Here is a 9,941-nt window from a genome sequence, read left to right on the forward strand (position 1 = left end):
CCCATCTGTATGCTACTTACAAAAGATTCACTTCAGAACGAAAGATGCTCAGAGACTGAAAGGGAGGGGATGGAAAATGATATTTCACGAAAATGGAAACAACAAGAAAGCGGGGGTAGCAACACTCATATCGACAAAACAGACTTCATACTCCTTGAAAAAGTTTAGAGCCAAATTAACCCTCAAACACAAAAGAAAAGAAAGAGCATCTTAACTCCTGATCCACAACCATGTATACCCTTTCTTAAAACATGTTTCTTTATGTAATTTATTACATGCATCACAATATGATGAACATACTCTTTCACTGAAACAGCACAGTACTGATTCATATGCACAGATATCACTCTTAGAAACATCTTTTATACTTGTGTCTACATAGTGTATTATATGCACTGTAGTGTGGTGAACACATACATTCACTGCAGTAACATTACTCATGCAACAGAAAATAAGCGCTTTTAGAAACACCTCTTATGCATGTGTCTTTTTTTAATTGTGATGGGAGGGAGACACAAGAGGGAGGAGATATGGGGATATATGTATACGTATAGCTGATTCAACTTGTCATAAAGCAGAAACTAACACACCGTTGTAAAGCAATTATACTTCAATAAAGATGTTAAAAAATTTTTAAAAAGAAAAACCAAAAAACATACCATGAGATCTAAACTTGTGGCAAATTTTTAAATGTACAGTACAGTTTTGTTAACTATAAGCCCAATGTTGTACAGAAGATCCTTAGAAATTTTTGATATTGCATAACTGAAACTTTGTACTAATTGAACAGAATCTCACAATTTCCCCCACCCTCCAGCCCCTGATAACCACCATCCTCCTTTCTGTTTCTATGAGTTTGACTACTTTAGATACCTCATATTAGTGGAATCATACAGTATTTGTCCTTCTTTCACTGACTTATTTCACTTAGCACTATGCTCTCCAAGTTCATCAGTGTTTTTGCATTCTAGATGGTCTATTTATTGTTGAAAGTGGGGTAATGAAGTCTACCATTATGGGTTGTTGCGTGATTCTGCCTTCATATGTTAATAATGCTTGATATATTTAGGTGCTTCATTGTTGGGTACATAAATATCTACAACTGTTATATTCTCTTGATGACTTTTCCATTTTATCATTATATAAAGGCATTCTTTATCTCTCCTTCCTGTTTTTCTGACTAAAAGTCTATTTTGTCTGAAAAAAGAATAGCCACCCCTGCTCTTTCTTTCAAGAATTTTATTTATTTAACCTCAACTGTCATATTTATTGACATAAAGTTATTAATATTATTCCTTTATCCTCTTTATAAAATCTCCATGAATAATAAAAATGACTGCTCTTTCATTCCAGATATTAATAATTTTCATATTCTCTCTTTTATCAGTCTGGCTGGATGTTTATCTGCTTCTTTTATCTTTTGAACTATCTTTTGATTTAATTGATTTCTATAATTCTTCACATTTGCATCCATTCATTTTCACTCTTTTCTCTAAAATTTCCTTCCTTCAACTTCACTGTATTTAATATAGTCTTCTTTTTTTCTAGTTTCTTAAGGTGGCAATTTAAATCATTGAATTTAGATGCTCTTCCTTTCTAATTTAAGTATTTAAAGCTATAAATTTTCCTTTATACACTGTTAGGGTGCATCCTACAAATTTGCATATGTAGCCTTTTCATTTTGTTTAATTCAAAATATTGTACAATCTTTATTTTAACTTTCCTTTGAACCATGGATTATTCAGAAGTATTGCTTATTGCCAAATATATGGAGAGTTTCCAGAAATTTTTCATTATTTTTTCTTGTTTAATTGCCTTGTGATCACAGAACATTATTCATATGATTTTCAATCATTTTAAATATATGAAAATTTGTTTAACCATCCAGAATTTGGTTTTTCTTCATGAATGTTCCTTGTGCTCTTGAAAAGAATATGCTTTCTGCTATTGTTAGACGGAATGTTCATGTCAACAAGTCAAGTTGGTTGATAATGTGGTCAAGTCTCTCAGACCTCATGAGTCTCTTCTTATCTCCTCCCTGTAATACTTTTGCATCTTGTGAAAACATTTGGCACCCAGCCACACAAGTAACAGCTGAATTATCTGAACTTAACCCAATATCTTGTCACTACAGATAAGTGTATGGCTTCTTCACCACCACAAACGTACCACATGCTTATAGGTCATAGGTATCTACTCTCAGAAAAATGAAGGGCTTTTGATTTTTGTTTGTTTTTGTGGTAATATAAATGTAGTGTATGAGGTGGCCTTATTTTTTTAAATAAGGAAGTGAAGAGTGTCAGAGAGCTGTATTTTCTAAAACAAAAGCAAGGTGAGGACAAAGTTTTTTCTTTTATTGTAGATGTTCACCTTTAAATGGAAGGTGGAAAATTTCCCCTCCAAAATTCCACATTAAACATCCCCCCCCCATAATGTTTTCAAAGTAGACACATCCTATATCTAGGTCCACATTTCTGGCATAAGTCACTTCAGACACTTGGTAATTTCAGGCAGATTAATTAAGAGAGGTAGCGATTATGTTTTCAGCTTGAAGTTGATAAGAAACTTCTCATGAACTGAAATTCATTTGGAAGAATGCTCCTTGTAGTTGAAAGGTTAATTCAGACACTAAAAGTCCTTTCCCTGGGACCCACTTACTGGGGGGGTGGGGGCGCTGATCATTTTTAAATTGTGGATACAGACTCTTTCCTGGAGAAAAACTAAAATTTTGTCATATGTTTGACAAATGTAGACATTTACAATAATATCAATTACTGTAACCAATTCTCTTTTAATGTTTTATATTTCCTTAATTTCTAGCTGAAATATTGATACTTAAAATATCTTTATTTTTTTTCCATTTTCCCCAGACACAGTACTAACAGGTTATTTATTAAATTTTATCACTTTCGAGTGACACTGTTCTTGCTTTCCTTAAGAATAGGGTTCATAATGTTTTTCATAGGCAATGCTTAAATTGAAGTAATTGAAAAATTACTTTTACCACATTCCTAAACTTCAATTCTCCTATTTCTTTAATGAGAACAAAACCCCAAGTTATCTTTAACTTTCTCTTGCTTCTATTGATACTTTGAAGCCTGTTCTTGCAGGGCCCCTTAAGACATTTTTTTTCAATAGTGCTCATCCCATAAAGATAGTCCTGAGGCACACTTTACTGTGGGCCCAAGTACAGGCTCCAAGCCTCCCTTGAATTCCATCACAGAGACTGCTGGGATTATGTAGCTACTATTGACAAAACTTCCGGCAACTTTCAAGGAAGGGTGAAGGTCCATAGAAAGTAACTCTTCTTTGTTACTGGCTTGTTTTTGTTGTACACAGTAATCACTGAAAATGTCTCTTTTTTGACCCCTTAAATCCATTCTCTACATCAGACCCAGTTAACTTTCCAAAATGAAAACATCATATTTCATCCTTACCAAAAACTCTTCTCAGGTCGAAAAAAATAAAATAAAACATCCCCAGTGTAAGAAATGGGTGAACTGGGTCATCAGCTTTGTTTACAGCTTGGCAGGGGGAAGATCCCCTGTTAATGATGAAAACCAGGACTTGTGTCCTTTCAGATCTCTGTTTGACACAGTTTTATGCTTTCATGTTAGTTGTTGGGGAGTAAAAACATGATATTTCAACTTTAGACAAAGTTATATCTCTATTGTTTGCTGCTTTTTTTTTTCTTTTTGATTCTGACCTAATGTCTGCACACCTGGTATCTCAGGTAATCCTTGTACAGACGTCTTGTGTAAATAAAGACTTGGCCATGATGCTTTTATGAAACTGTGATATGAAATTATAATCACTCATTTTATGAGTATTCTGTTTCACAAATTCATCATTCCTCTTCTGCACCATCCCTGAAACTTTCACTTTTTAATGATTTCATCACCTTCACCTTGCTGATTTACTTGCTAGTACAGTAGTAAATTCTAACACATGCTTGATATCATTTTTTCTAAGAATTTTTAACATATTTTTAAAGCCACAACCTTTCATTTCTTATGAGATTACATTTAAATAATGCAGCATGTCATGCAAAGACCTTATGCCCCACTCCTTATTTCCAGTCTTTTATATGACCACGCCCACTTCTTCATGATCTATGTCTGTTCTTCTCAATCTTTCTGAGGTGAAAGACCAATTTTTCCCCAAATTTATTATGCACCAAAGATGTTGTAAAATATAATGAAAATGAGAGTGATTTCAAACACAAAATAAAAAGGTAATACAAGGCATTTTCTTGTTTTATTATTAGATTAACATACATGGAATCACTCTGTTGAACTGGTATAAAAGTTTCTAAACATTTACTTTCAGTTTTTATATTTATCTTGTTATGGACAAGTAGCAAATGTTCCCTAGTCTCCTTCTGTTCTTTGGTGTTGCTTTGTGCTTCAGATATTTCCAAATACGTAGAATCCCTACAACATTCAAAACTGAAATAATGTCTATCTATCTCCATGTTTTCACTCTCTCAGGTTGGAGTGTCCACAGAGTTGGCCTGGTATATGACCACCTTTCAAGTCTCAGTTTAAGTGGAACATCTGAAGTCTTTCTTGTAAACCTCAGCAGAACTGGCCACTCCTTCTCTTATGCCCTCAGCCTAATCCACAACACAAAACACTTGCTTCTGACCGGCAATCACAGCACTGTACTCCAACTATCCCTTCATATGACTATCTCCACCATTGGAAAGAAGTTCTCACACTTTTTGTTATTGTTCTCAAATAAGTGTCTTTAGCATGGATTCATCTCAGATCTAGACCTAAACCCAATGGACTGTTTGACCTTCCATTCTGAATCTTAATGGGCATTTCAAATTAAACACCTAAAACTGAATACTCCCTTTGCTCTCCAAATCTGTTCCTTCCATAGTCTCAGAGTGACCTACAAGACCACAAATTATCTGGAGGCTCATTCCTCTGAGACCTTGTTTCTGACGATTTCCACTGGCAGAGATTTACAAGGGGAAGAAGACAGTGGAGAGATGGCTTCATATCAGTTTCTTGCCTGGTTCCTTGGACTGAATTTGAATATGAACTTGTTGATATATATTTTTGTTGTCCGGTGAGACTTTTGTGTGTAGATGGGAAAACTCACTAAAATTTTTACTGGCTTAAAGCTTTTTAAGTAATAACACGAATACATTCAAACATTAAACCCTCACAATCCTTCTATATATGTAGGCATTAAATACACAACTAATTATAAAGCCTAGAATGTATGAAATTAGTAAAAATCAGTGAAACACTGGGAAGGCAAATCCTAGAAGAAAACTTAATGGGAATTTATATGAATTATATGTGTGTGTATTTGTGTATTTCTCCTTCAATAAAATGGTAGCATTTTAACTTTTTTCTTTTTTTTTAATATATTTATTTATTGACTGTGTTAGGACTTCGTTGCTGCATACAGCCTTTCTCTAGTTGCGGTGAGCGGGGGCTACTCTTCGTTGCGGTGAGCGGGCTTCTCATTGCAGTGACTTCTCTTGTTGTGGAGCACGGGCTCTAGGGCTGCGGGCTTCAGTAGTTGTGGCACGTGGGCTCAGTAGGTGTGGCTTGCAGGCTCTAGTTGTGGTGCACGGGCATAGTTGCTCCGTGGCATGAGCATTTTTAATTTTTATTTTTATTTCCTTCTATAATACAAATAGAGGTAGAAAATGACTAAGAATAAAAATATGAATAAGAATAAGGATTAAAATAATGAAGATCCGGCTGGGAATATTTAAGAATAAAATTCTGATTATTTTACCACAGAATTTTCAGGTCTATATTTTCCATATCTTTTAAATTTTTTAAACGTCATGTTTTTTCTGGAAATTACCACATTTTTAACCTGTGCGGAGCTGGCATTACCTAAGCTATTATACTATCCTTGTGATGTAATTACTTAGTAGGTAAGCATTAGTAAAACATATACTATGACATTTATTACAATTGTTACACAAAAGACCTTAGTATTTAATACAATTAGGAGAGACGTCTAAAATAGATGACTCAGGATATGAACATTTATTTTAGGTAGTTAGTTCTCCTCTTTAAAATATTTCACCAGAGGGAGGCAGCAGAGAGCAGCCATTGTGGCCTGGCGGGCCCCGAGGAAGACCCTTCTCCCTCCTCTCTGCTGTGTCTTCTAGGGCTGCTGCTGTCAGATAATCCCTTAGCAGAGCGGTGCGTGCTGCGATGCGGTACCGGGTCTCAAGATTCTGCGCTCCAAGAAAATCCTTTTATTTATTTATTTATTTACTTACTTACTTACTCACTTACTTATTTGTTTTTTTTTTAATATCTTTATTGGAGTAAAATTGCTTTACAACGTTGTGTTATTTTCTGCTGTGTAACAAAGTGAATCAGCTATATGTATACATATATCCCCATATCTCCTCCCTCTTGCATCTCCCTCCCATCCTCCCTATCCCACCACTCTAGTTGGACAAAAAGCAATAAGCTGATATTCCAGTGCTATGTAGCTGCTTCTCACAAGCTATATATTTTACATTTGATAGTGTATAAATGTCCATGCCACTCTCTCACTTCGTCCCAGCTTACCCTTCCCCCTCCCAGTGTCCTCAAGTCCATTCTCTACATCTGTGTCTTTGTTCCTGCCCTGCCCCTATGTTCTTCAGAAACTTTTTTTTTCTTTATATTCCATATATATGTGTTAGCATACAGTATTTGGTTTTCTCCTTCTGACTTACTTCACTCTGTATGACAGACTCTAGGTCCATCCACCTCACTACAAATAATTCAGTTTCGTTTCTTTCTATGGCTGAGTAATATTCCATTGTATATATGTGCCACATATTCTTTATCTATTCATCTGTTGATAGACACTTAGGTTGCTTCCACGTCCTGGTTATTGTAAATAGAGGTGCAATGAACATTGTGGTACATGACTCTTTTTGAATTATGGTTTTCTCAGGGTATATGCCCAGTAGTGGGATTGCTGGGTGATATGGTTGTTCTATTTTCAGTTTTATAAGGAACCTCCATACTATTCTCCATAGTGGTTGTATCAATTTACATTCCCACCAACAGTGTATGAGGGCTTCCGTTTCTGCACACCCTCTCCAGCATTTATTGTTTGTAGATTTTTTGATGATGGCCATTCTGACTGGTGTGAGATGATATCGCATTGTAGTTTTAATTTGCATTTCTCTAATGATTAATGACGTTGAGCATTCTTTCATGTGTTTGTTGGCAGTCTGTATATCTTCTTTAGAGAAATGTCTATTAAGGTTTTCTGCCCATTTATGGATTGGGTTTTTGGTTTTTTTTGATATTGAGCTGCATGAGCTTCTTTTAAATTTTGGAGATTAATCCTTTGTCAGTTGGTTCATTTGCAAATATTTTCTCCCATTTTGTGGATTGTCTTTTTGCCTTGTTTATGGTTTCCTTTGCTTTGCAAAAGCCTTTAAGTTCCATTTGTTTATTTTTGCTTTTATTCCCATTTCTCTAGGAGGTGGGTCAAAAAGGATCTGCTGTGATTTATGTCATAGAGTGTTCTGCCTATGTTTTCCTCTAAGAGTTTGATACTGTCTGGCCTTACATTTAGGTCTTTAATCCATTTTGAGTTTATTTTTGTGTATGGTGTTAGGGAGTGCTCTAATTTCATTCTTTTACATGCAGCTGTGCAGTTTTCCCAGCACCACTTATTGAAGAGGATATCTTTTCTCCATTGTATATTCTTGCCTCCTTTATCAAAAATAGGGTGCCCATATGTGCATGGGTTTATCTCTGGGCTTTCTATCCTGTTCCATTGATCTCTATTTCTGTTTTTGTGCCAGTACCATACTGTCTTGATTACTGTAGCTTTGTAGTATAGTCTGAAGACAGGGAGTCTGATTCCTCCAGCTCTGTTTTTCTTTGGCAAGTTTCCATACAAGTTGTGAAATTTTTTGTTCTACTTATGTGAAAGATGCCATTGGCAGTTTCATAGGGATTGCACTGAATCTGTGGATTGCTTTTGGTCATATAGTCTATTGCACAATGTTGATTCTTTCAATTCAAGGACATGGTATATCTCTCCATCTGTTTGTATCATCTTTAATTTCTTTCATCAGTATCTTATACTTTTCTACATACAGGTTTTGTCTCCTTAGGTAGGTTTACTCCTAGGTATTTTATTATTTTTGTTGCAATGGTAAATGAGAGTGTTTCCTTAGTTTCTTTTCCAGATTTTTCAGCATTAGTGTATAGGAATGGAAGACATTTCTGTGCATTACTTTTGTATCCTGCTACGTTACCAAATTCATTGATTAGCTCTAGTAGTTTTCTGGTAGCATCTTTAGGATTCTCTATATATAATATCATGTCATCTGCAAACAGTGACAGAGTTACTTATTCCTTTCTGATTTGGATTCATTTTATTTCTTTTTATTCTCTGACTGCTGTGGCTAAAATATCTAAAACTATGTTGAATAATAGTGGTGAGAGTGGGCAACCATATCATGTTCCTGATCTTAGAGGAAATTGTTTCAGTTTTTCACCACTGAGAAGATGTTGGCTGTAGGTTCGCCATATATGGCCTTTATTATGTTGAGGTAGGTTCCCTCTGTAACTACATTCTGTAGGGGTTTTATCATAAATAGGTGTTGAATTTTGTCAAAAGCTTCTTTATATCTATTGAGATGATCAAATGGTTTTTATCCTTCAGTTTGTTAATATTGTGTATCACATTGATTGATTTGTATATACTGAAGAATCCTTGCATTCTTGGAATAAACCCCACTTGTTCATGGTGTATGATCCTTTTAATGTGCTGTTGGATTTTGTTTACTAGTATTTTGTCGATGATTTTTGCATCTTTGTTCATCAGTAATATTGGCCTGTAGTTTTCTTTTCTTGTGATATCTTTGTCTGGTTTTGGTTTCAGGGTGATGGGAGCCTTGTAGAATGAGTTTGGGAGTGTTCCTCCCTCTGCTATATTTTGGAAGAGTTTGAGAAGGGTAGGTGTTAGCTCTTCTCTAAATGTTTGATAGAATTTGCCTATGAAGCATCTGGTCCTGGGCTTTTGTTTTTTGGAAGATTTTTAATCTCAGTCTCAATTTCAGTGCTTGTGATTAGTCTGTTTATATTCTCTGTATCTGCCTGGTTCAGTCTCAGAGGGTTGTGCTTTTCTAAGAATTTGTCCGTTTCTTCCAGGTTGTCCATTTTATTCCCGTATATTTGTTTGTGGTAATCATTAATGATCCATTGTATTTCTGCAATGTCAGTTGTTACTTCTCCTTTTTCATTTCTAATTCTATTTATTTTAGTCTTCTCCCTTTTTATCTTGATGAGTCTGGTTATCAATTGTGTTTATCCTCTCAAAGAAACAACTTTTAATTTTATTGATCTATGCTAACATTTCCTTCATTTCTTTTTCTTTTATTTCTGATCTGATATTTATGATTTCTTTCCTTCTGGTAAGTTTGGGGGTTTTTTGCTCTTCTTTCTCTAATTGCTTTAGGTGTAAGGTTAGGTTGTTTATTTGAGATGTTTCTTGTTTCTTGAGGTAAGATTGTATTGTTATAAACTTCTCACATAGAACTGCAGTTTCTGCATCCCGTAGGTTTTGGGTCATCGTGTTTTCATTGTCAGTTGTTTCTAGGGAATTTTTGAAGTCCTTGTCCTGGTAGAGCTTAGCATGAATACAGAAGAATAGATGAACACAGCTGTCATAAACACTGAATTTAGAAGTACACAGTGCTATGATGACTAATAATAAGAGGAATGGACAAAGGCAGGGAGATCAAAAAAGTGTTGCCAGAAAGTGATGACAGACCTGTATTCTGAGGGAAGTTTAGGAGTTAGCCTGGAAAAGAGACCACACTACATGCAAAGACCCAGTAAATAGAGGGAATATAGCCCATATGAGAAACTAAAAAGGCCACAATTTATGTATTTCATAACACAATATTTCTCAAATATCATTAAAATCTACTTCTC

The sequence above is a fragment of the Mesoplodon bidens genome (assembly GCF_964165515.1).
Source record: "Mesoplodon bidens genome assembly, chromosome: 2".
In the NCBI taxonomy this organism is placed as follows: Eukaryota; Metazoa; Chordata; class Mammalia; order Artiodactyla; family Ziphiidae; genus Mesoplodon; species Mesoplodon bidens.